The following is a 25,735-nucleotide window of genomic DNA, read 5'->3' as shown; positions in this document are numbered from 1 at the left end:
AATTTTATTTATTTATTTATTTATTTATGGCTGTGTTGGATCTTCCTTTCTCTGCGAGGGCTTTCTCTAGTTGTGGCAAGCGGGGGCCACATGTATACAATATATACACACAAATATATAGGCTTGTATGTATACTGTATATAGTACTTACACATATACTACAAACGCACGCACATATAAACATGTGTATACATATATATAATATCTATACACACATATACAAATTAATAGGCTTGTATATATTCAGTATTTTTGCATATATAGTTTTGTTTTAAGGAGTTGACTCATGTGACCATGAGGCAGGCAAGTCAGGGCAGGACTCTGGGCTGGAGACACAGGCAAGAGCTGATGTCCCAAGGCCATTGGAGGAACAGTTCCCTCTTTCTACAGAACCTCATTTTTCTCTCCAGTCCTTCAACTGATGGATGAGGCCCACCCACGCCGCGGCATTGACAATCTCCTTTACTCAAAGTGGACCAATTTCAGTGTTCATCTGTTCTGAAAAATACCTTCCTGGTCACATCTGGAATAATGTTTGTGGTTGCCGGGGCCCCACGCAGTGCACACGTGAGATTAACCATCCCCGTGGCGATGATGACACTTTATTTTCTCCCTTGACCATTGTCACTACTATTCCAATTAAAATGGCAGCGCCATGAGGGCAGGGCATTTCCTTTTTTGCCAGTACTGAGCGTCCAGGGTCTGGTGCCTAGCATAGGCTAAATACATGGCATTTTTGTGAACAGAAGCCGGGATTCCGGCTGTCATATTTAATGAGGAATTATAGTCTTATTATTGGGGGCGGGGGGGGAGGTGTCACGGTACATCAAGGGCGGGAGTCGAACCCGCCACCCCAGGCCCCGAGGTGTCTCCCCGGGTCCCCACTTCGGGCCGGTGGGGGTGGCCGGGGACAGCCGAAGACGTGCGTGCGTGCGTGGGAGGGGGCGTGTCCACGGGGTGGGCGGTGCTCGCCACGAGTGAGTGGTTCAGCCCGGCCCCGGCTCATTGTGCTCCCTTCACACCGGCCGGAGTTGGCAGCAGCGCTGGAGGCCCCGGACCGGTGACCACAAAGAGGGAGCCGGGGGCCGGACGGGAGCGCGGCGGCGGCGGCGGCGGCGCCGGCTGAGCCCAGGCCAGGCCCCTCCCCTCAGCCGCCCGCCCGCCTGCCCCGCCCCCGCCGGCGGCGCCCCGCCCCTCCCCTAACCGCCAGACTAGCCTGGTGGGGGGGGGCCGCGCGCGAAGACATGGGGGAGAAGTTGGAGCTGAGGCTGGAGTCGCCCGTGGGGGCCGAGCCCGCCGTCTACCCGTGGCCGCTGCCGGTCTACGTGAGTGCCGCCCGCCCCCTCTTCCCGGACCCCCGCCCCTCTTCCCCCACGGCGCGCGCTGAGCCCACCGAGAAACGGAGCGACTCGAGTCGCCAGACCCTCTTTGGAGCCCCCCTTCCCGCCCCGCCGTGGTTCTCCGCGGCCGTTCCAGCCCCCGCGCGCAGGGTGGGCAGAGGGGAGCCGGGGCCGGCCGGGGGTGCAGACTCGGCCGCGGGGACCCCGTGCTTCCGAGGGGCGCCCGAGCCGGGCTGCCGTTGGCTCTGTAGGGCTGGGGAACCCGGTCCTCCCGGGCCTGGACTGCCGGCGGGCTTGCCCTTCCGTACTTCATGATCTGACACGTCGGGTTTCTTTTTCCTGACCAGCTTTACCAGACTTTACCTGACCAGCTTTACCAGCGTCCCCTGATAATGTGTTAGATATTCAAGTTTTAGGGCCCGGTCCCAGCCCTATGGAATCAGCAACTCTGGTGGGGCTCAGTGATCTCTGTTATAACAGGCCCTCCAGATGATTTTTATTCACCTTAAAGTTTGAAAGTATCTGCATTGTCAGCTGGCCAAAACGTCCACCAGCAGTTGAAGGGGAGTGGCGCCTGGAAAAGATAGGGACTGGCCAAGGCAAGTACAGGAGCATTTGCCGTGGTAGTAATGGAGAATGCCTTTTCTCCACTGGTTGGCACAGACTAGTATCTGGGAGCAGTGGCAGCGTTATTTAGGATGCTTTACATTTCAGTGTAGAGTGACCGCTGTCCTGGTTTGCCAGGGACTTCCCCTGTGTGAGCACTTAAAATCTCATCCTGGCAAACCCCTTAGCCCTGGGTTTGAAAAATTTAGGGAATAACATGAAATTTAGGGGAAACATGATGTAGGTTTTGGGCAAGTCACAAGTGCTAATTAAAGCTAAGCAAGTATGGACAACATCTAGCCTTCTTTACCCCTTTACGGGGAGGTAAATCTGATTGGGTGAAAGGACTTCTTGTTAAGAGATCTTTGTAGAAACATCCCCTTCTGCTTAGTCCGCTGGTTCTCAGTTCTGGCTAGACATTGGCATCGTCTGAGGAGATTTAAAATGATTTTATTGGTCTAGGATGACCAACCGTCGGTGTGAGGGTTTTTAAAAAGTGCTTCAGATGATTCTAATGTGCAGCCAAATTTAGGTGCCACTGCTTAAGCTTTTGAACCGCTGCTACATATTTTCACCTCATCTTCCTATGAGAACATCCAACTGTAGTTGAGGTTTGTTATTTTTCTTTTTCTTTTTTTCACTGTCTTATTATAAGATTTACTGTCTTAAATAAGAATTGAATGTACAGAGAATCCTGCTAGTCCATCTGGTGTAGCTGGATACCCAGAATAATATCGTTAAGATATGTACCATTTAAGTATTGTGACTGGCCTTTTAAAAATTAACATATACATTAAATTAGTATTGATAGTATAGATCTCTTTCGAAGTTGTCATGTTGGGGAGCTATACCTCTAATCTGCTGCCATTGCTAAATATCTGGACACCTCTTTATTAGGAATTGCTTTTAAAACTCTTTAGGGATTAAAACCAAGATTGCTGTATTATTTGTACTGGGACCACAAAAACCTCACAAAGTTCCCCCGCTGTACCTTCTACCCCCATCTCTAACCCTTGGCAACTTCTAATCGGTTCTCCATCTCCACAGTTTTGTTGTTTTAAGAATAATATGTAAACATAATCATGAATTACTTCATCTTCGGAGATTGGCTTTTTAAAATTTTTCCCTCGGCATCATTCCCTTGAAGTTCATTTCAATTTTTGCATATGTTAATAATTTGTTCCTTGTTGTTGCTCGGTAGTATTCTATCATAAGATTTTATCACAGTTTGTTTCAACATTCACCCATTGAAAGACATTTGGGTAGTTGCCAGTTTTGGGCTATTATAAATAAAACTGCTATGAACATTTATGTGTAAGTTTCTGTGGGAACTTCATTAAGTTTTTGTTTCCTTTGGATAAATGCTCAAGAGTACAATTACTGCATTGTAGGGTGAATCTACTTTTAGGACTAAAAGAGACTGTCAAGCTGTTTCTCAGAGTGGCTAAACCATTTTATTTTCCCGCCAGTGATGTGATATAATTCTTCTACGTACTCGCCAGCATTTGATGCTGTCACTATACTTTAATTTTAGTTATTCTCTGATATCTCATTATGGTCTTAATTTGCATTTCCCTAATGGCTAACGATGTTGAACATCTTTTCATGTGCTTCTTTGCCATGTGTATATTCTCTTCCATGAAATGTCTGTTCCTGTCTTCTGCTTATTTTCTAGTTGGATTTTTTAAAGTTGTTTGGAGAGTTCTTTGTATATTATAGATACAAGTCATTTGTCTCATCTGGGATTTTCAAATATGTTTTCCCACTGTGTAATTTGAGTTTTCATCCACTTAAAAGGATCTTCTATGAAGCATTTTTAACTCGTTTTGATGAGATCCAATTTATCAGTTTTTGCTTTTATTGATCATACTTTCGGTGTCAAGTCTAAGAATTATCCACCTAGTTGTAGATGCCAATGATTTTCTCCTATTTTTTTTTTCCTAAAAATGTCCTGCTTTTACATTTAAGATTATGATCCACTTTGATTTAATTTTTGTGTAAGGTGTGTAAGGTTTAGGTTAAGGTTCATTTGTTGTTTGTTTGTTTTTGTCGAGGGATGTCCAACTGTTTCAGTACCATTTTTTGAAAAGTCTATTCTTCCTTGATAGCTTTTGCACTGCTGTCAAAAACAAGTTAAATGTATTTATGTCAGTCTCTTTCTGGGTTCTCTGTTCCATTCCATTGATCTATGTATCTAGCCTCCATCATTACTGCAAAATCTTGAAATTGGGTAGATTAATTCCTCCCATTTTAATCTTCCTTTACAAATTGTTTTAGCTATTCTTCAGCCTCTTCTTACCATATAAATCTTAGAAGAAGCTTGTCTATATCCACAAAAACCTTGAGGGCATTTTAAGAGTAATTGTGTTAAGCCTCTTAACTTGGGGAGAATTGACATCTTTATTACGTTGTGTTTACTGATCCATGAACAAGGTATGTCTCCCTATTTGTTCGGGACTTTTAAAATTTTCTTCATCAGCATTTTGTAATTTTCGGTATAGAGGTCCTATAAATGTCTTATTGGGCTTATATTTAAGTATTTATTTAGGTCAGTTGTAAATGGCGTCACATATTTTTATTTAAGCTTCTACACATTTGTTATATATAATTTGATAAAATTGTGTTGATCTTGTACTCTAAAACATTTACAAACTAATATTATTTCTCAAGCTTTTTGTGGATTCCTTGGTATTGTCTCCATTTAGATTATCATCTCATCTTCAGATGTAGACAGTTTTACTTTTCCCTATTCAATATAATAGGATATATTACTATTCAACATTCAGTAGGATATATTCCTTCCTATTCAACATAGTAGGAATAGTCCTTTTATCTTTTAAATAAACTTTTTAAAAACTTAAATTTTAAATTTATGTATTTCTTTATTTTTGCTTTATTTTCTTACTAGAACCTCCAGTAATATATTTAATAAAAGTGGTGAGAGCAGATATCGGTGCCTTGTTTCTGATCTTACAGAGAAAGCATTCAGTCTTTCACAGTTAGATATAATGTCGGTATAGGTTGTTTGTAGATCATCTTTATGAGTTTCAGTATGTTCCTTTTCTATTCCTAGTTTGCTTGGAGTTTTCTTTCTTCTTTTTTTAAAATCATGAATGGGATTGGATTTTGTCAAATGCTTTCTCTGCATTAATGGATAGGATTACATGACTTTTCCCCCTTAATCTATTGGATATGGTGGATTACATTGTTTGATTTTCAAATATTTAACCAACTTTGCATAACTGGAATAAAAACCACTTGGTCATGGTATATTATTCTTTTTATATATTTCTGGATTTAATTTGCTAATATTTGGCTGATGATTTTTACAGGCAATTTCATAAAAAATATTGGTCTGTAGTTTTCTTCTTTCTATACTATCCCTGTCTGGTTTTGGTATCAAGGTAATACTGGCTTCATAAAATTAATTAGGAACTGTTCCCTCTACTTCTATTTCTTACCAAGTCATGTAAAATTGGTGTTAATTCTTTAAGTCTTGGGTAAAAGTGAAACATCTAAGCCTGAATATTTCTTTTGGGAGTTTTTAAATGAAAAGTCAGTGTTTCTAATGGTTACAGGAAAATTGAGATTATCTATTTCATCTTGGCTGAGTTTTGGTAGTTTTGGGTGTAGAAGCATGGGTCCATTTCATCTACATTTTTGAATTTATAGTGTAGACTTGTTCGTAATAACTTGTCCCTTATTAACCTGCAGGATATGTCATGGTATCCCTGGTTGCATTTCTGATATCTGTGATTTGTGCCATCTCTCTTTTTATCTTGATCAGTCTTGCTATATCTTTATTGATTAGATTGTTTATTTCAAAGAACCAGCCTTTTGTTTCATTGATTTTTTTCCCCCCTATTTTCCTGTTTTCAGTTTCATGGATTTTTGTTTCATCTTTATTATTTCCTTCTTTCTGCTTGTTTATAGTGTTTTTTCCTCTTCCGTTTTTACTATTTTAATATAGAAAATTAGATTATTGCTTTGTAATATTTACTTTCCCAATTTAGTGCTATAAACTTCCTTTTCACTTCATTCCACAAACTTTGATCTGTTACAGCTCCATTTTCTTTTATTCTATGCATTTAAAATTTTTTCCTTGACTTTTTACTCATGAGTTATTTGGAATTGTGATGTTTAGTTTTCATGTGATTGAAGAATTTCCTGTTGTCTTTCTATTATTCATTTCTCGTCTGATTCCATTATGGCTGGAGAACATACTCTCTATGATTTTAATTCTTTTAAATCTGCTAATGTTTTTTTATCGCCCAGTATATGGTATATGAGTGAATGTTCCATGGACACTTGAATATGTATTCTGCTTTTATTGCGTGTGTTCTTTAAATGTCAGTTCTATGCTGTTGACTGATGATGTTTTCAGTTCTTCCATATCCTTGCTGATTTTTCTCTCTGGTAGTTCTATAAATTGCTGTGATGAAGTCTCAAATAATAATTGTGGATTTAAAAGTTTCTCCTTTTACCTTTTTCAGTGTTTGCTTCATGTGTTTTGAAGTTCTGTTGTTTGGTGCGCACACATTTAGTATCACTAGGTCATCTAGGTGGATTATTCCTGTTATCTTTATGTAATGACCCTCTTTGCCCCTAATAATTTCCTTTGCTCTGAAATCTACTTTATCTGGTATTAATATAGCCATTCCTGCTTTTTCTGATTAATGTTCATATGATATATCTTTTTCATCCTTTTACTTTGAACTACCTATATCATGATGTTTAAAGTAAGCTTCTTATAGACAGTATATAGTTGGATCATGCTTGTGATTTTTTCATCTACTCTTCCAATCTCGGTCTTTGACTTGGTTATTTAGATCATTTACAGTTAATGTAATTATTGCTATGTTAAAGATTAGATCTACCATTTTATTTTTTGTTTTGTCTTTTACCTTAGTTTCTCACTCCTGTGTTTCTCTTATTTTGTCTTCTTGTGGGTTACTTAAACATTTTTTAATAAGTCCATTTTAATCTAATTTACTTATAATCATTTGTGTATACTGTTTGTATAGTTTTCTTAGTGGTTGCTTTTGGCATTACACTATACATATGTAACTTATCATAGCCTACTGGAATCAGTGTTTTATTATTTCAAGTGAAGTTTCAAAATGTTACTTCCATTTAGGTCTCTTAGTATTCCCCAGTTTTAAAGTATGATTTTCTGTAGTATTTCCTTTAGATACATTGAGAACCACATCAGATGGTGTCATAATTTTTGCTTTGACCATCATATAGAATTTAAGAAACTCATGAGGCTAATGATAGTCTCTTATATTTACCCCATTTGTTTTCACCCATTCCATTGTTCCCCTTTTCTTTCTGAAGTTCCCAGTCTTCTGTTATTGTTTTTTTATGTTTTCATAACAGTAGGTGATATCTGGGCTTTCCAGTGCCATTGGATATGCGTTTCAGGAAACACTGAGCCTGGCTCACTTAATGCTGCTGAGTTGGAGGGTTTGTATATGTTGGGCCTGTTGGCACAGCAGATGCTAGCAGATTAGACTAATGTTGATGGGACTAGTGCCCCAGGAGGATGCATTCCCATTCAGGCTATGCTGCTGCTACAGTAGATCAAATCCCCCTCTACCCCAGGTGTGGGGCAGTGAGCTGCTGCTGTCACTGCTTCTTTATTAGGCTGCTTTTGCCTCAGGTGTGTGGTGGGATCCCTTGGAAGCTGCTGCTGCTGTCAATCACAAGGTTAAATTCATTTTAGAAATACTTAAGTATAAATATATAGCCTGGCTCTTGTAGAACCTCTGTATTTGTTTTTTATTGCTTTCATATGAATTACCACAAATTGAGTGACTCAAAACAACCGAAATTTATTACCTTACAAGTCTGACATTGGTCTCAATTGAGTCAAGTAAAAGTGTTGGCAGGATCGACAGGTGAATGGATAAAGATGTGGCACATATATACAATGGGATATTAGTCAGCCGGAAATGAAATTGAGTTATTTGTAGTGAGGTGGATTGACCTAGAGACTGTCATACAGAGTGAAGTAAGTCAGAAAGAGAAAAACAAATACCGTATGCTAGCACATATCTATGGAATCTAAAAAAAAAGAAAAAACGGTTATGAAGAACCTAGGGGCAGGACAGGAATAAAGACTCAGCCATAGAGAATGGACTTGAGGACACAGGGAGGGGGAAGGGTAATCTGGGATGAAGTGAGAGAGTGGCATGGACATATATACACTACCAAATGTAAAATAGATAGCTAGTGGGAAGCAGCCACAAAGCACAGGGAGATGAGCTCTGTGCTTTTTGTCCACCTAGAGGGGTGGGATAGGGAAGGAAGGGTGGTAGGGAGACGCAAGAGGGAGAAGATATGGGGATATATGAATATGTATAGCTGATTCACTTTGTTATGAAGCAGAAAGTAACACACCATTGTAAAGCAATTATACTCCAATAAAGATGGTTTAAATAAAAAAAAGTGTTGGCAGAGCTACATTCTTTTCTGGAGGCTCTTAGGGGTGTTTCTGCTCCCTGGACTTTATCAGCTTCCAGCGGTCACTTGTAGTCCTTGACTCAGAGTCCCCTTTCTCCACCTACAAAACCCAACATGTTGCATCTCTCTGATTCTGCTTCTATTAGGACATCTCTCTCTTTCTCTTTCTACAGTTGGGAATGGTTTTCTGCTTTTACGGACTCATGCAATTAGATTTGTTCCATGAGGTAATCCAGGATAATCTTTCTCTCTCAAGGTCTATAACTTCAGTCATATCTGCAAAGTCCTCTTTACCATGTAAGGTAACACATTAATAGGTTCTAGGGATTAGGGTGAGGGCATTTTTAGGAGCCATTATGCTGCCTACCACACCCTTAACAAGTGACCTTGAGAAAATTACTGAGATTTTTAAAGCCTTACTTTCCTCAAACATAAAACGGAAAGAAAGATATCTAGTTAATATCATGAAAGTGAAACAGTATATATGAAGTCAACTAATTCAGAAAGTAAGATTTCTTCTTTTTCTTTATGATTTACATGATTCTCAGAGTTCAGGTACTTGAAGAGTTACTTTTTTTTTTAAACAGAACTAAGGAATTTCAGGGTTCAGGTGCTGTAAGATTGTCTGAATTATCTGAGTAACAATTAGCTAAGCACAGGTGTAAAGCATTTGATTTACTCCCTGGTGTTCTTTATCTTCTCATCCCACTAAATCCATATCCCTTGTCTAGCTCCAGCCAGTAGAGTCAGAGCTTGTTTTACTGTTAAACTAAAGTTCAATTTAAATTCTCTCTACATCTCCAGATTCTCAGCCCTGGTTGCATATTACAATCCCCTGGGAAGATTTCAAAAACTACTGATGCCACATTTCTACCTATCATGGATATTTGAGGAGGGACCTGGCATGAAATGCTCTATCTTATGGTTTGTGGAGCCAAATCATAGTCTACACTGAGCCAAATCATTTGTGATATCACCTGTAAAAAGGAGTTTATCTGTGGTGACTAATGCTCTTCCTTTGTCAGTATGCTTGATTTGTCCCTCTTTGGGGGAAAAAAAGAGGGGGAAAAAAACCCCAGCAGTTTGGCTCCCTGAATTACAACCTGATGCTGTGGAATTAGTGTTGGCTCAGAGCGCACATCTTCGGATACCCATTCTCTCTCCTGCTCCCTTGCGTGAACTTATATCCTTGGGCAGTTTCTCATCCACCACCCTCTTTTGCTTCTAATCTTAGCAAGTAAAGTCTCCACTTAATGAAACAGCATTTCATGAGACTTGCTGGGAGCATAGGTCTGTTCCAGACCTATCATATGTTAGCTAAAGCAGATATAAGTGATGTGTTTTTGGCATTCATCCTTGTGGGTTGGAGAGAGAAGACAGCATTTTATCCTTTTAGGTGTCATCTGACTGGGCAAATGGGCTCTTTCCCTCTGCTGCCTACCATGTCAAAAACTGAGGGTGTTACCTCTAGAAGGTATCTTCTAGGTATCAAAATAGTTCAGATAAGTCAAATTTCTCAGTAAAAGATGGCAAAACTATGGCTTAGGTGGTTAATTTTACATGTCAATTTGTCTGGGCCACCATGCCCAGTTATTTGGTGAAATATTTTTCTGGATATTTCTGTGATGGTGTTTTTGTGTTTTTAAAAATTTTGATTTTTATTTATTGATTTATGCTTTTGGCTGCGTTGGGTCTTTGTTGCTGCACGTGGGCTTTCTCTATTTGCAGCAAGCGAGGGCTACTCTTTGTTGCGGTGTGCGGGCTTCTCATTGCGGTGGCTTCTCTTGTTGCGGAGCATGGGCTCTAGGTGCACGGGCTCACTAGTTGTGGTGCACGGGCTTAGTTGCTCCACGGCATGTGGAATCTTCCCAGACCAGGGCTCGAACCCATGTCCCCTGTATTAGCAGGCAGACTCTCAACCACTGCGCTACCAGGGAAGCCCAGGTTACTTTTGAACTGCAATCCCCACACTTGTAAAATGACATGAAAAACCACTCTTTCTGTGGGTTCTTAGAATTAATTAAGCAGGTTATGTGTGTAAAGTATCTTGGCACTTGAATGAGTTGTCAGAACCAAGGGCTGCTGGAGACGATGCTTATGCCCTAGGTCATCTCCCCTTCTACTGGGCGGCAAGTAAACACAAGCACAGTAGTCAGTGCTCTGGAAGAAGTGAGTTCTGGTGCTGCAGAGCACAGAATCTTTGTTTTTTTAATTTAATTTTTTTTTATATTGGAGTATACTTGATTTACAATATTGTGTTAGTTTTACGTGTACAGCACAGTTATTCAGTTATACATGTATCCATTCTTTTTCAGATTCTTTTCCCGTGCAGGTTATTGCAGGATATGGAGTAGAGTTCCCTGTGCTATGCATTAGGTCCTTGTTGATTACCTATTTTATATATAGTCGTGTGTATATGTTAATCCCAAACTCCTAATTTATCCCTCCCCCCCCCTTCCCCTTTGCAGAGCACAGAATCTTGGAAGGGAGAGTTCAGACTTCTTGGAGGAGGTGCTATCCTTTCTCAGGATATATAGAAGCTCCTGGGGGTGGCAGGAGGGAGCAGTGTGTGTCAAAGTTTGAGAAATATAAGAAAATATGGCAAAACTAAGGTACACGAGTGGAACTCAGGTTTTGGGAAAGAAATGAGAGTTGATACTGGAAACCTACTGGGGCCAAACAGAAAAGGGCCTTCTTTGTCCTGTCAGAAGTTTGGATGTTTATCCTGAAGGCTGTGGGAAACGCTAAACAACAGTGAGATGGACTTCTGGTTTAGAGACTCACTCGGACCTCCATGTGGAAAGCACTTGATTGGGTGCAGGGTGAATTGTAATCTATGTGTCCCACTTAAGTTGTAAAAGGTTGGACTGGATTTCGGAGATCCGAGAGGGAATGGGTGGGGCCTGGTGACCAGTTAGAAAAGGGAGGGCAGCAAGCGTGGGTGACAGTTTACAGCTGCATCTTTTTGTGAGATACAGAGCACAGTAGGAAGGGATTGGGGCTGGGGAGAGGATCTTACTTCATCTTCAGTGCTTTCGAGGGGCCTGGTAGACAGGTCTGGGCCCAAGGTACAGATCTGGGCTTTTTGGGAGGACAGGTGTTTGAAGGCATGGGAGAGACTTAGGTTATCCACAAGAAGATCCAAAGAGTCATAGGTCTGAGAGCTTTTTCAGTGGGTATATTGGGGATGCTTATAAGCTGAAAGAAAGTAGCCAGCAGAGGAAGGGTGTGAAGATCTAGGAGAGGAAATGATTGTTCATTTGTTTTCAAAAAGCTGAATACTTATTGTGTGCCTGGCCCTTTTCTAGGATCTGGGGTTCACACCGTGTGTTATCTCTTCTGCAAGGACAGTTCAACTCATCCCCTGGTGAAGAGAAGTCAGATTATTCTTTGCATCCTATTCAGGTGTACGAACTGTTCTGTAGCTCTGAAGGGACTTTACTTAACCAGAGTAATAAGTTAGAAATCAAAAGAAATTAGAGCTGGAAGGGACCTTAAAGGCCACTGTACTTAATGTTGCCTAATATTTTACCTTGATTGTAAGAAAAATTTATTGCAGAGCCCATTCTCTGCAGAGTTCCTTCACTGAACTTTCTTTGTGTTTTTCATCCAGTGGGTCTAGCTTGTAGATTTTGGCCTCCTCGTAAATTTGCTTCTTCATCCACATTACATTTTGCCCGGACTATGGCAGAAGCTCCTGGGTGGTTTCGCGGCCCCTGGACTCAGTTCCTCTAAGTTCATCTGCCTACTCGGGTTGAGTGATCTTCTAACATGAAAAGATACGCCTAAAATAATGCTGCTAATGACTTGCCCACACAGAGTTAGTGCGTACTAGCCGCCCAGCGTGTGCTCTGCCCAGAGGCGTATAGTCTGAACTGTGTTCGGCCAAGCCTCCTGGGGCTCTTTGGCCGTGAGGAAGGGGAGCTTTTTGGGATCACTCCCTTTATCTAATCGGTCCTTCAGCAGCGGGGCGCCTTTTTTCTAATCAGCGGAGGCACCCTTACTCAGCCAGTGGTAGCCCCAGGGCTCATCACCTGTGGGATACAAGCCATGCTCTCTCCCAGGCTTGCTTCGACCAACATCTCTATTTTCTGTCCCTTCTCACACTTGGACCCCTGGCCTTAAGTCATCCCCACCTGCAGTGTTTACAGTGCCCAGCAGGTGTCAGACTTGAGTGTCTTTGCGCAGATGCTCCCTCTGCAGTTACTGCACCTCCTCCTCCAACCCTGCAGACCCTCAGCTTTCTCGATTGTACTTCAGGGTTATCATGAAGCGGTCACTTAGATATAAGTTTTTGCCTCCATAGGAACCTCTGTGCATAAAGGTTATGGTTCTTTATCTCATGTGATTGAAATTTTGAGTTTATACATGTCCCTCCTTAATGAGGCTTTAAGGGCAGGAGTCGTTTCTAATCCTTAGCACAGAGCAGATGCTTTTTTTTCTTTTTAGATGCTTTTTAATGATGATAAAATGTACGGTTTAAATCACTCATTTTACAATAATTTTGCTTTAGGTTGTGACAGAAATAAAGTTTCCAGAAGTTGTGTTCCTGCAATAAGAAATAAAGATGTGACCTTCCAGTTGTGTAAAGCTCATGAATGCTGTGTAAGTGCGTCGGGTGCAATAAGGAACCTGGAGCTAAATGGGCTAGTTCTGAGAGAGGGAGACCTAACTACGTTAACAAAGGTAAGCTTTCATTGTGTGCTGCTAACATTTGATAGTTGCTTTTGGGGCAAACTAAACGGGTAAAATTTTAAACTGTTCCTCCCCATTAAAGGGATTGCATAAATAGGCCACTTTGGTGCACCTGTGTCTTGCGAATTGTCCAATTGGAGATGGAGGTTTAGAAAGTGAGTTTCAGTCTTGTTTAAGTCTCTTCCCATCAGACTGGTCTCGTGATTTCCTACACACCATGTTACTTCCTGTCTACCTTTTCTTGGTGTTGTTCATGCCTGGATTGTCTCCTGTACCTGCTCAAACCTTGGTCCATTCTCATTTGTACCATGGAAGTTTGTCATGCTGGATGCTGTCAGAACTAATTTTACTTAAGTTTGTGTTAAGCCGCAAAGCACACATTTTGTATATTTTCTGTTTTTTGCGTTTGTTTATATTTTTATGGTTTCTCTTCAAGAAATATTATGAGAAGGGAAATAGCAAGATGTAAAGAGCAAAAAAGTCATCATTCTCTTTAAATTGTTAGAACACCTATCTGCAATCACAATTATAATGCACTGTGGTATGTGTTAAAATAGGAAATGTATGTAATGTCCCGTAGGAGCAGCAAAGTCAGTGGTGTTAGTGGGGATGTGTCAGGGAAGTAATCACAAAGCAGGTGACTGTTGGTTGGGGTCCTGAAACATTAGTGTGTGTTCCCTGTGTCCAGTAGTGGTCTGGAGGGGTCAGGAAGCCTGCCTTTCAATTTGAGGGAACAGAGGGTTTGAGGTCCTCTCTCTTCTATTGCTCCAGTATACTGCATAGCACCTCATAACATACTGGGTTTATAGTTGACATTTAAATCACTGATTGATCATCAAGATTGGGATGTATCATTGGAAATGAAAATAGGAAGAGTCTTATGCTTTTTAGGTTTTTCTTTTTTTTCCTATGTCTCAGAAGGCTCTTTGACGGGAGACTTTTTATTCTCCCATACAATTCCATGAATACTTTTACCCTGGCACTTATTTTAATGGCATTTTCAATTTATAAATGTCTTTGAAACACATATTGTAAACTATTTGAGGGTAATGACCATGGCCATTGGTGGCTCATGTTAAATGTGCATCGTGTTAAGTTTTTTTTTTTTTAATTTTATTTATTTATTTATTTATTTATGGCTGTGTTGGATCTTCCTTTCTCTGCGAGGGCTTTCTCTAGTTGTGGCAAGCGGGGGCCACTGTTCATCGCGGTGCGCGCGCCTCTCACTATCGCGGCCTCTCTTGTTGCGGAGCACAGGCTCCAGACGCGCAGGCTCAGTAATTGTGGCTCACGGGCCCATTTGCTCCGCGGCATGTGGGATCTTCCCGGACCAGGGCTTGAACCCGTGTCCCCTGCATTGGCAGGGAGATTCTCAACCACTGCGCCACCAGGGAAGCTCCATCGTGTTAAGTTTTGAGTGTCATGTGGTCTACCATCAGTGCTTCCCTCTTTCACCCAGTTTTCTTCCTCATTTCCTTCTCCAAATTTGTCTCATTTTTCTACTTTCCCTTTTGCTTCTCTATTCTTGCTTTCTCTTTCCCATTGCATCTGTCATTCTTCTTCTCCTTCTGACTTCATTATGGCCAACCGAAGCCTTTTCTAGTTTGTTCTCTATCTTCCTTGCCTCTTTATTGCCATCCACAAACTCTTACAGAATATTCTTGGTTGACTCCTTTACTTCCTAGCATACCCATGTACTTCATGATCACTTTAGAACGTTGGAAAGGGTTGGAATTTTTAAAAATAGGTAATTCTAATCAGTCTTCTTTCACCTCTGGTATAAGACTCTTCTTCCTCAATCTGACCATTCTCAAATCTAGAAGTACTCCAGCTCATTGGTCCTCCTTACCCCCATGTTTAGGCCAAAGAACTTGTGAAACCTTAGCCCTGTTTAATACTTGAATTTATCAAAACATAAGAGAGCTACTTCTGTCTAAGGGCACCAAAGAAGAATAAAGATGCCACAGATAAACGTTTAGTCCAGATTTATAATGGACTCTAAGTGCCTAGTTGAGTGCTGACCATTAACTCACTTGAACAACAGGGAGCTCATGACAGAAACGAACATGTTAATTGTATAGACACTTCACCATTCCTCAATGTAGCTGATAAACTGCATCCAGTTAGCTTAAATAACATGAATGATGAATTTCCCTGTGTATATAAATTGGGAGTTTGTAAAGTTATCTTTTTCCCTTTGTACAACTACTGACTACCACCTCGCTTCATCACGGCAATAGAAAATGATGACTAAGAAACACATTGTCTCTGGGCTTCCCTGCTTCTGCCTGCTAATGCAGGGGACAAGGGTTCAAGCCCTGGTGTGGGAAGATCCCACATGCCGCGGAGCAACTGGGCCTGTGAGCCACAACTGCTGAGCCTGCGCGTCTGGAGCCTGTGCTCCGCAGCGAGAGAGGCCGCGATAGTGAGAGGCCCGCGCACCGCGATGAAGAGTGGTCCCCGCGTGCCACACTAGAGAAAGCCCTCGCACAGAAACGAAGACCCTACGCAGCCAAAAATAAATAAATTAATTAATAAAACAAACAAACAAAAAAACACATTGTCTCAGTATCAGTGGACATAGTGTCTTAGTATTCTACAAAAATCTCTAAATTCTTACTCTAAAAGATATATCTGCCAATATCTTCTATCCTTATCCTTTGTTAATATAAACATCCAATCTATGAACGTCTCAGTTTCCTTACTTAGAATATGAGGTGGATAGATTTGCTAATATCTAGGGACCTTTCCAATTTTAACATTCCCTGGTTATAAGGGTTGAGCCAAATAGCGTGGCTCCTGAATCATTAACCTCGCTCATGATGAAAGTCATCAGCAAGATCTACATGTAAGAGATCAAATATTCATATCCATATATATTGTAGCACATTGACTTTTATAGAACTCAAAGTAACACAACATAGTTACATTCATAGACTTAAGGTCACTGTGGTATACTTTACAATTTTTCTTTTCCCTAGGAAGGAAATGTAGATCCCTGGGAAGGGATTTCTTTCTCTGCTTTTTAGTAATGTAAGCCTTTATTATCTCTTGGATCCTAAAAATGGGTAGGGTTTTGGCAGGTGGAGCTTAGGAGAGACCCATCAGGTGGCAGGGACAACATGAGAAAGGGCAGAAGGAAGAATGAATTTTGAGAAGGACCTGATATCTTACATGATGAGAGCAGCGTTTCACAATGTCTGTCCTGCAGAACACTGGTTTTAGATGATGTTGATGTAGTTACAAGACAGAAGCATTTGGGAAGAGCCGTACTCTACATCCCGACATGAAATTCAAGTTTCACTTTGTTACATTACATACTCTGAAAAGTTTTGGAGGAAGGAATTGATTTCATTTTTTAAATTCAGTCTTACAGTTACTTGAGAAACCTATATTCAGCTGATGGGACTGTATTTTGTGAAATGCCAATCGGAGAAATGCTGAGATGGAGCTTAAGATATTTCTGTGTGGGGACAGGCATGTGATTATTTTTCTTATAATTCTTTACTGTTTGTCCTAACAATTGTTACTTTGCAGGATTGTTTTTTTTTTTTTACATCTTTATTGGAGTATAATTGCTTTACAGTGTTGTGTTAGTTTCTGCTGTATAACAAAGTGTATCAGCTGTATGTATACATATATCCCCAGGTTTCAGTTTTAAGCCTTCTGTTTTTACCTGAGTCATTGGGCCTCTTAGAAAGCTCAACAATTCTGCGGTCTTCATCTCTTATGTAGTTTCCAGAAGCTCCTGGCACTTACCAGTATTTCCTCTTGATTGTTTTCCTCCGACTTCAACCTTCTTACGATTATGAGCTGATTGTTTTCTCAGCCTCTAGTGTCAAAACCAGCCACCTCGCTCATCTTCATTGTCTCAGTTACAAGGTGCAATATTTCCCACGTTTATGTGTGTCAAAATATAAGTCAGGGATTGATACATAGCATATGCTCAATAACAATTGTATTTCCTTTTTTTCTTTGTTCAAAAGTATCCAAACACTGGCCAAGTTCTTAAATTGAAAGTAGAGTGATCTAATTTATTCAGCTCATCCAACCATCAATATTGAACATTTGTCTTTTTTCTTACACATATTTCTTGTATTCCAGTCGTGACGTTCTAGAGCACAGTGAGCACATGTATAACTTATTACTGCATTACTACCTTGGCTATTCCTTGACCAAAATTTACTTCATACAACTGACAGCCTAATTAACCTACTAGAGTTTTTTTTTAATGTATTGCATACAAACCATAAACACCAGTTGCATTGCTAATAACTGAATTTTTACATCTCTATGCACCCATGTATCCAACACCAGGTCAAGGTATTATAAAATATTTGTAACACCCTACAAGGTTCTCTGTTACTTCTTTCTGTTCCATACTCCCCCAGGGCAACACCCAAGCTGACCTCTTTCACCATATATGACATACAGGGAATCACACAGTGTGTATTCTTTGGTATCTGGCCTTTGGTTACATATCATTATATCAGTAGTTTATTCTTTTATTGTGTTTTCTTGATTTTTTAAACCTAGACATTCATACAGTGTCAAAGTACCACTGATTTCTTAATATTATTATGCTGACCTCCATCTTCAGAGGCTTTCCACAGTCTTCCGTCTGTCTTTCCACCTACTTTCTCTTCCGTCTAATGATGTTTCATTTAACCAACCTCAGTCAGCCTTTCCCCCATATTCCCCAACACGTAGCACTCCTGTGTTCAGCCAGTTTTGCTCCCTATTCCATAAGCCCTTTGCGCCATTGCTGACACTGTGCCTGTGCCCTGCCCGGAAGGCCTGTTCCCCACCCTCTATATACTTGCTCAAGACTCAGTTTAAATGCTGCCTGTTCTAAGAAGTCTTCTCAGAAGAAGCCAGTGCTTTTTGGAATCCTTCTTTAATGAAATCCCATAGCAAGTGTCATCTGTCCTCCCTGATCTGGTAATTAATTATCCATTGTTCCTATCATATAGTGTTTGTTTTTCTTATGTGCTGTTATTATTTATTGAAGCAGATTATAGTGACTTGAACCAGGAACTGGGTCATTTTCCTCTTCATTTTAGTGCAAGTTTCTGTGATATGAAGTTAAACTCCTTTTCCCTCACTTCCCATTCACCCTCAGCACTTGTTAAACACGAAGTACAAGTGAAACTTATCGGTTTTTGTGGTCCTTGGTTCTGGTCCCTAGGTCTAAGCTGCACTTCTGTAGTGCTAATTTGACTGATTTCTTATTGTCACATAACTCAGGAATTAACTAAATCATTACGAATTGAGATACATATAAGATATTATAAGAAAACCAGTGGATGTCACAAGTTTAGGCCTGGGGGAGAGTGTTGTATGAGTCCTAGTTTGGTGGGGCTCACACTGCATGATCGCGCCTTCCAGTATTCCATTGTAAGTAAGAAAGAGGTATGCAAATATATGCTTAACATTTCACAGTGTTGATAAAAAAGAGAGGAGAGAAAGGGATGACAGGTACTTTGAAGGCTTTTTGGAATTCATGAACAATTATGATTGGATGGGGAAAAAGAAAAACCAAGGGCTAACCTCCCGCAAGTGAGCTCAGGAAAGAGAGAAGGGCTCATCTGGTATGCAGGTAGAGAGGTTTGATCTACAGAATCTTAGAAAACCTCCACAATCTGAGCAGTGATGGCAAGAGGCAAACTAAAGGGATAACAAAAGTCTGCAAAAGTCTCGCACCAAGAGCTTTGGAATGGTGTTCATCATCTAGCTAATCCTAACATGCAGACATTTATGAGAGTAAAGTCAGGTCTTTGCCAGAGTGGGTTCCTTATTTGGGCAACTGGGTCAAATGAAGAAAGGCAAATGTAGGCTGCCAGAGTAAATAAGGAGAGGAAAAACAAAACGAACGAGGCCTATCATTCATCAGTGGTTTCCCCCCAATATTCTTAGCCTCCACCTTATCTCCATCTTACTGGTAACACAGGAACTAGACTGAACAATCAGGTAAAAGGTCTCTACAGAAACTGAGGTAATATAGAAAATAAGAAAATAAAACATAAAATTGTAGATTTTCTTCCTAGGGGTAAATGAGATGATAGTTGAACAATAACATAAGATCAGGTGAAGTCTAAAGACATTTTAGAAAAGGTGGATAAAGTAAGAAAACATCTGTTCACTGGCATCTGAATGTTAGAGAGACACCAAGACATGTGGGCCAAGTTTTGGAGAGAAGGGAAACAGAGACGCAAGCCTGACATTTGGTGCAGCTTTTCTCCTTGGGGCATTTGCTGATTCAAATCTTACAGCCTAGGAGCTGAAAAGCCAAGGAGTTCAAAAGACTCTAACCACAGAAGCCAAACGGCAAAAGCTCAAGCTAAAGGCAACAACTAATGGAATGACAAGCTAAGTGTATCTTTAGTCTCACAGGGCTGCGGAAACCATTACATTTAAAGCCTAACAAATACATGGGTAGTTGGGAATAGGGAGAATCCAAACGCTTATATGGTAATCCCAAAGGGCAACACCCATAGAGGAAGGACAAGACAGAAAGAGAGCAACCTTCACACAGACTGAAAAACAGCTTTGAATGAGCTCAAACTGAGAATGGACTAAGGTTTCCAGTCCCTACAGTAACTGTCTGCCATGGGCAAAAGGAAATCTTTTCAAGAGAACGATAACAACATCCAGAATGTGGAGGTATCTTTATAGTTTCCTAAAATAAGTTAAGCCCAATTTTAATATAAAAAATAATTGGGGGGGGCTTCCCAGGTGGCACAGTGGTTGAGAATCTGCCTGCTAATGCAGGGGGCACGGGTTCGAGCCCTGGTCTGGGAAGATCCCACATGCCGCGGAGCAACTAGGCCCGTGAGCCACAACTACTGAGCCTGCGCGTCTGGAGCCTGTGCTCTGCAACAAGAAAGGCCACGATAGTGAGAGGCCCGCGCACCGCGATGAAGAGTGGCCCCCGCTTGCCGCAACTAGAGAAAGCCCTCACAGAAACGAAGACCCAACACAGCCAAAAATAAATAAATTAATTAATTAAATTAAAAAAAAAACAACTTAAAAAAAAAAAAGCACTAGGCTTCGACTTTAAAAAAAAAAAAAAAAATTGGACATACCAGGAAAAAGACTAAATGATCAAAAGCTCAAAAAAAAAAAAAAAAAAAAAGAACAAGAAAGAAAGAAAGAAGACAATATAAATAGACACAGGAGGACAAGAGTTACCAGGCGTTGGTTAAAAAATAACAAAACAACTATGATCAAACAAAGAAAATAGACACATGGCAAATAAGCGTATGAAAAGATGCTACACATTCCATGTCATCAGGGAATTTTAAATTAGAACAATAATGAGATACCACTACACACCTATTCAAATGGCTAAAATCCAAATACTGAAATACCAAAGTTGTTGGGGATGCAGAACAACTGGAATTCTCATTTGTTGCTAGCAGGATACTTGGCAGTTTCCTACAAAACTAAACATACTTTTACCATACAGTGATCTAGTAATCATGCTCTTTGGTATTTACCCATAGGAACAGAAAAGTTATGTCCACATGAAAACCTGCACATGGATGTTTATAACAGTTTCTTTCATAATTGCCAAAACTTGAAATCAACCAAGATGTTTTTCAATAGGTGAATGCATAAACAAACTATTGTATCTCTGTACAAAGGAATAGCATTCAGCAATAAAAAGAAAAGGCTCTGAAGCCATGGAAAGACATGGAAGAAGCTTAAATGCATATTGCTAAGTGAAAAAAAAGCCAATCTGCAAAGGCTACATGCATATTATATGATTGCAGCTATATGAAATTTAGGAAAAGGCGAAAGTGTGGAGACAATCAAAAGATCAGTGGCTGCCAGAGGTTGTGGGGAGGGAGAAAAGGATGGGTGAAGCCCGGAATTGTAAAGGCAGAGAAACTCCTGTGTATGGTTCTGTAATGGTGGATACAGGTTATTGCACATTTGTCAAAAATCATACAATGTACAAAACAAAGAGTGAAGTGTAAAGTAAAGCATGGACATTAGTTAGTAATAATGTATCAATATTGGTTCATTAACTATAACAAATATATTATGCTAATGTAAGATGTTAATAATAGGGGAAACTGGGTTGAGAGGTAAGGAAGTATGAGAACTCTGTCCTTTCTGCTTAATTTTTCTGTAAACCAGAAACAGCTCCAAAATAGTCTATTAATTTAAAAAACAAATCTAGACCTGCATACAAAACTTGCACGTAAATCCAGCCACAGCAGCATTATTCATAAGAGCCCCAAAGTGGAAATAACCCAAATGACCATTTACTGTGAATGATCAATGAAACACAGTAATATCCACACCATGGAATATTATTCAGCCATAAAAAGAAATCAAGTACTGATACATACTACAACATAGATGAACCTTGAAAACATGCTAAGTAATTGTATGATTCCACTTGTATGCAATGTCCAGACTAGGCAAATCTGTAGAGACAAAGTATATTAGTGGCTGCCTAGGGTTTGGAGAAGTGGGGGAGTGAGTGACTTATAGTAGATTATTTTGGGGGGGGTGGTGGATGAAAGTTTTACAGTTGATTGTGGTGGTAGATGCATAACACATTAAATTGTACACTTTAAATAATATGGAAGTAAATTATATCTCAATGAAACTATTATTTAAAATTATGATTTTACAGAAATTCAGTCCTTAACTCTATTATCTATCTATCGATCTGTCTGTCTGTCTGTCTATCTATCTATCTATCTATGTATCTATCTCTATCTGTCTATCTATCCATCTGTCTATCTATCTATCCATCTATCTATCTGTTTATCTATCTCTCTATCTATCTACCTGTCTGTCTATCTCTATCTGTGTATCTGTCTCTCTATCTATCTATCTATCTCTCTGTCTATCTCTATCTATCTATCTCTCTCTCTCTCTCTTCTCTATCTATCTCCCTATCTATCTCTCTCTCTCTATCTGTCTCTCTATCTCCCTATCTGTCTATCTCTACCTATCTATCTCTCTGTTTATCTATCTCTATCTATGTATCTATCTGTCTGTCTGTCTATCTCTATCACTCTATCTATCATCTATCTATCTATCATCTCTCCATCTATGTATCTATCTATCTATGTATCTATCTATATCTACCTGTCTACCCATCTATCCTTATGTATAGAACAGTAACAATGGCTTATAAGTCACTTCCCTACATTATTTTATCCTTCCAAAACTCTTGAGAGGTCAATAGGCCATAGGAAAAGCACTGAGTTCACTGAAACACTTGAAGGTTGAATTAACTGTTTGTGATCACTCAATCAGGAAATGGTGATGCAGGGAATTCCACACACATCTTCTCTGTCCTCCCTTCCTCCTTCCCTCCCTCCTACTTGCTGACTCTATTCCAGCCACATTATTTACTAATTCTTCCCTGAGGACACTGGCATCCTTCCTCTGGGCCTTGCAGAGGTTATTCCCATGATCTGGAATGCTTTTCCCTCAGACGTCTGACTCATCTGCCTCCCTCTAGACTGTTCAAATTCCACCTTCCCAGGAAGACTTATCCTGTTTACCGTTTAAGTTGAAAGCCTTGCTCCTCTCTGCCCACAATCTCACCTCACCATATACTGCTTAATCTCCATAACATTTATTCCTGGCGAACCTACCAGATAATGTACATGGGTTTCTGTTCTCCCCTCCAACTGGAAGATAGGCTGCACAGACTCAGGAATCTTGCCGTTATTAAACCTAGTGGAGGCCCAGCAGAGCTCTAGGGTCAGCCAGAACTGGGCACAATTAGAACTCTCGTGATTTGATATTTTAGTGGGTTAGCTCAGAGCCAAGCCAGTTATTAAAGAGGATCTTTTCTGCTATTTGAAGCAGCATGGTACGTTTGAGGTCAACTTAAATTTTCAATAATTGCAGAGCAGGTATGAACTCTTCCTTTGTTTCTCCAGACACATGAACCTGGATGCCAAATCCATCCTCTCTGGGTGTAGTGGGAATGTATGAAGATGACTGGCCTAAGTCTCAGTTGAATAAAAAGATGCCCCAAAAGACATTTCAACATTTTCGAAAAGTTCAATCATAAAGTGTGGTTCCTTATCACACATCAGGGATTATCTAGCCTCCAGTGTGGTTTTTGTTTTTTGCAGTAAAAATGTGTCATTTTATATTTTAAATTTGCATTATGAAAATAAGTCTGTACACGAAGTAATACATATTTAATGAATATGAATCATGTAAATTTGGTCATGGTATTTAAAGTTGGCTTTGGCTTTGAAGTATTTTTAAATTCATAGAAAATATTGAACTTCTAATAAAATAAATAAAACATTGTAATAATTGATATTAATAATCAACTTCAAAATTTCTTTGTCTGCATTTTCTGTTCAATTTTAAAAGAGAAGTCACTTTCAGTAGTGTTCCAAAGTGAGTGATTGCACCTTGTATGATGTGAAAAAAGATCCGATTGCCATTAGCTGTTCTTAAGTGCTGAACATAACTGAGAGAAATTGTAACAAGACACTCTCTGTCACTGGCAGGAAATCCATCTCCGTCCTTTGCGAGGGCAGTCCCGAGCTCATGTTTTAACGGACGTGAATGCAAAGCGTGGTTCTCACGTGACTTTCTGAAGAGCCCCCGCAGCAGGCCCAGGTACCTTGAGTGGACTAAGTCTCACTTTATGGCAGTGGCATCAGATGGTGGCTACAGAAGGTTGCCGACGTCCCTGTGTGCTCTGACAGGCTCTGCAGACCGGGGGACGAAAGGACCAAGGAACTCTGACCGCCCTCGGGAATCCCAAGTGACTGGAGGGACACCGCGTCAGGGCCCCAGGCAGTGTCGCCCACTGTTCCAGAGGCGGGCGGAGGCCCGCAGCCTCATTTCGTCCCGTCCCTTCCAGTATCTAAAATTGTTGTCAAGATGCTGGGTTAACTCAGGCAGGTCTACAAAGGCGTCCCAAGCAGCAAACATGTCTGTGATGAAATAGCCAATGAAAGAGATTTGGGATTTGGGGATGCTGCAGGTATTTCTGTCAAAAACTGCCATCACCACAGGCAAGTCCTGTCGCTTCTCTTCATCAGTCTGAGAAAAACATTCGTCTGAGATACGTGCGGCCCACTCAATGCACTGCTCCAGGGGTCGGCAGGGACTGGACACATCAGCACACTTAATCAGTCAGGGTGTCACCCCAACTCTCCCTCCTCTGGACCTTAGTTCCTCCTGATTGTCACTCGTTACACTGAAAACAGATTTCAGGAGTCAGCACATGCAGCCATAATGTGTGCCTAATTCCACATCCCAGTCACTGGGACACAAAATTTTGGTGTCTTAAGTCTGGCTCCCACATCACCACTCACATATGTCAGTTCTTCCTCTACAGCTGAGTCAGTGAGTAAAGACACATAAACAGAAGTAGATTAATACGAACAAGGTTTTATTGACATATATATATATGTACATAAAGCTGGGAAAGAGAAAGGCCCATTGAGGCAAATGCATAGGGGGAGAGGAAGCATCTGAAAACAGCAGTGGGCATCCTGCCAGTTCCAAGTCTAGGGAAAACTTGGGTCCGCCAAGTTAACAGTCAAGCCAGGGATGGCACAGAGGATGATACAGGCAGCTGTCTTCCATTCTCCTAACTGGAGCTTCTCAAGTCTGGTGTAGTGCTGAAGTGGGCTCATATGCTCCTCACCCTCCAGCACACACACACACACACACACGCACGCACACACAAACACACACAGGCACACACACACTTGCACACCCCTGAGGTGTGGTCCTCCGGCTTGCTGTAGGAAGAGAGGAGGTGAAGTTTCACTTCAAGGGGCTGAGCCACTTTCCAGTGAGGCAAGGTCCATTCATGGTGACACACAGTTTGCAGAATAAGATCTGCTCTTCATTTGTTGAGTTTCTTCATAGAAGAAAGGAATTCGCTGGTGGCTCCTATGAAGCCCTGGGCAGGTTATGAGGCTGCCAGACTCCTATGAGCACAGGCACAGCTGCCCTGACCAGGGGCCTGCAAACACAATGCTGGCTCGTCTAAGTCAGAGGGGTGTCCTGATTCGGGGACCCCAGTGTTCTTACTGAGAGTGGAGCTTCCTCTCTAAGTATGGATGCTGCTATCCCCCATGGTACCACCTGGGTTTTGACCAGGGGGTGCCTCAGGTGCTTTGTATGAATGTGGCACCAGAAGTGTATCCAGTCACAGCAGGTGTGGTGCTGTCCCCCATGCCCCCCCCCCCGGTTCTCTGCACAGATGGGTTCCAAGTCTGATGGCAGTTATTGACACAGGGCCTCCCAGCACCGGTGAGATGTTGTGCCCTCCATCCGCACCACCTGTGTGTTGGCCAGGTGGGTCCCAGTTGTAAGCGGGAATAGCAGGTCCTCCAATCATGGGCATGATGTTGTTCCCTCCTAGATGACCACCACCTAGATTGTGGGCAGGTGGGCCCCTTGTGCTTGGAAATAAGGTAGAACTAGAAGTGTGTTGAAACCCACGGGTGATAACCACACTTGCAACTGCAACAGATGTGGTGTGCTCTGTTAGAAGGTGGAAAGTGACATGTCTCTTGACACAGATTTCTTCTCCTTGGTGATGGAACTTTGAAATGTAGATTTTCTACGTCCAGATGGGCCCTGTGTGCAGTGACGGAAAGTGGAAACTC

At 41.1% G+C, this 25,735-nt stretch overlaps 1 long non-coding RNA gene across 1 annotated transcript; it reads left to right on the top strand.

Annotated features, from left to right (window-relative positions):
- Window positions 1–1,172: 1,172 nt before the first annotated feature.
- LOC130707276 (uncharacterized) lies at window positions 1,173–24,803 on the top strand. Its single transcript, XR_009007174.1, has 3 exons — window positions 1,173–1,325; window positions 12,925–13,097; window positions 23,612–24,803. It is a non-coding gene; the product is annotated as an uncharacterized LOC130707276 (long non-coding RNA).
- Window positions 24,804–25,735: the final 932 nt, after the last annotated feature.

Source organism: Balaenoptera acutorostrata, chromosome 2 (genome assembly GCF_949987535.1).
Source record: "Balaenoptera acutorostrata chromosome 2, mBalAcu1.1, whole genome shotgun sequence".
NCBI classification, from domain to species: domain Eukaryota; kingdom Metazoa; phylum Chordata; class Mammalia; order Artiodactyla; family Balaenopteridae; genus Balaenoptera; species Balaenoptera acutorostrata.
This window is presented reverse-complemented; position numbering and strand designations above follow the sequence as displayed.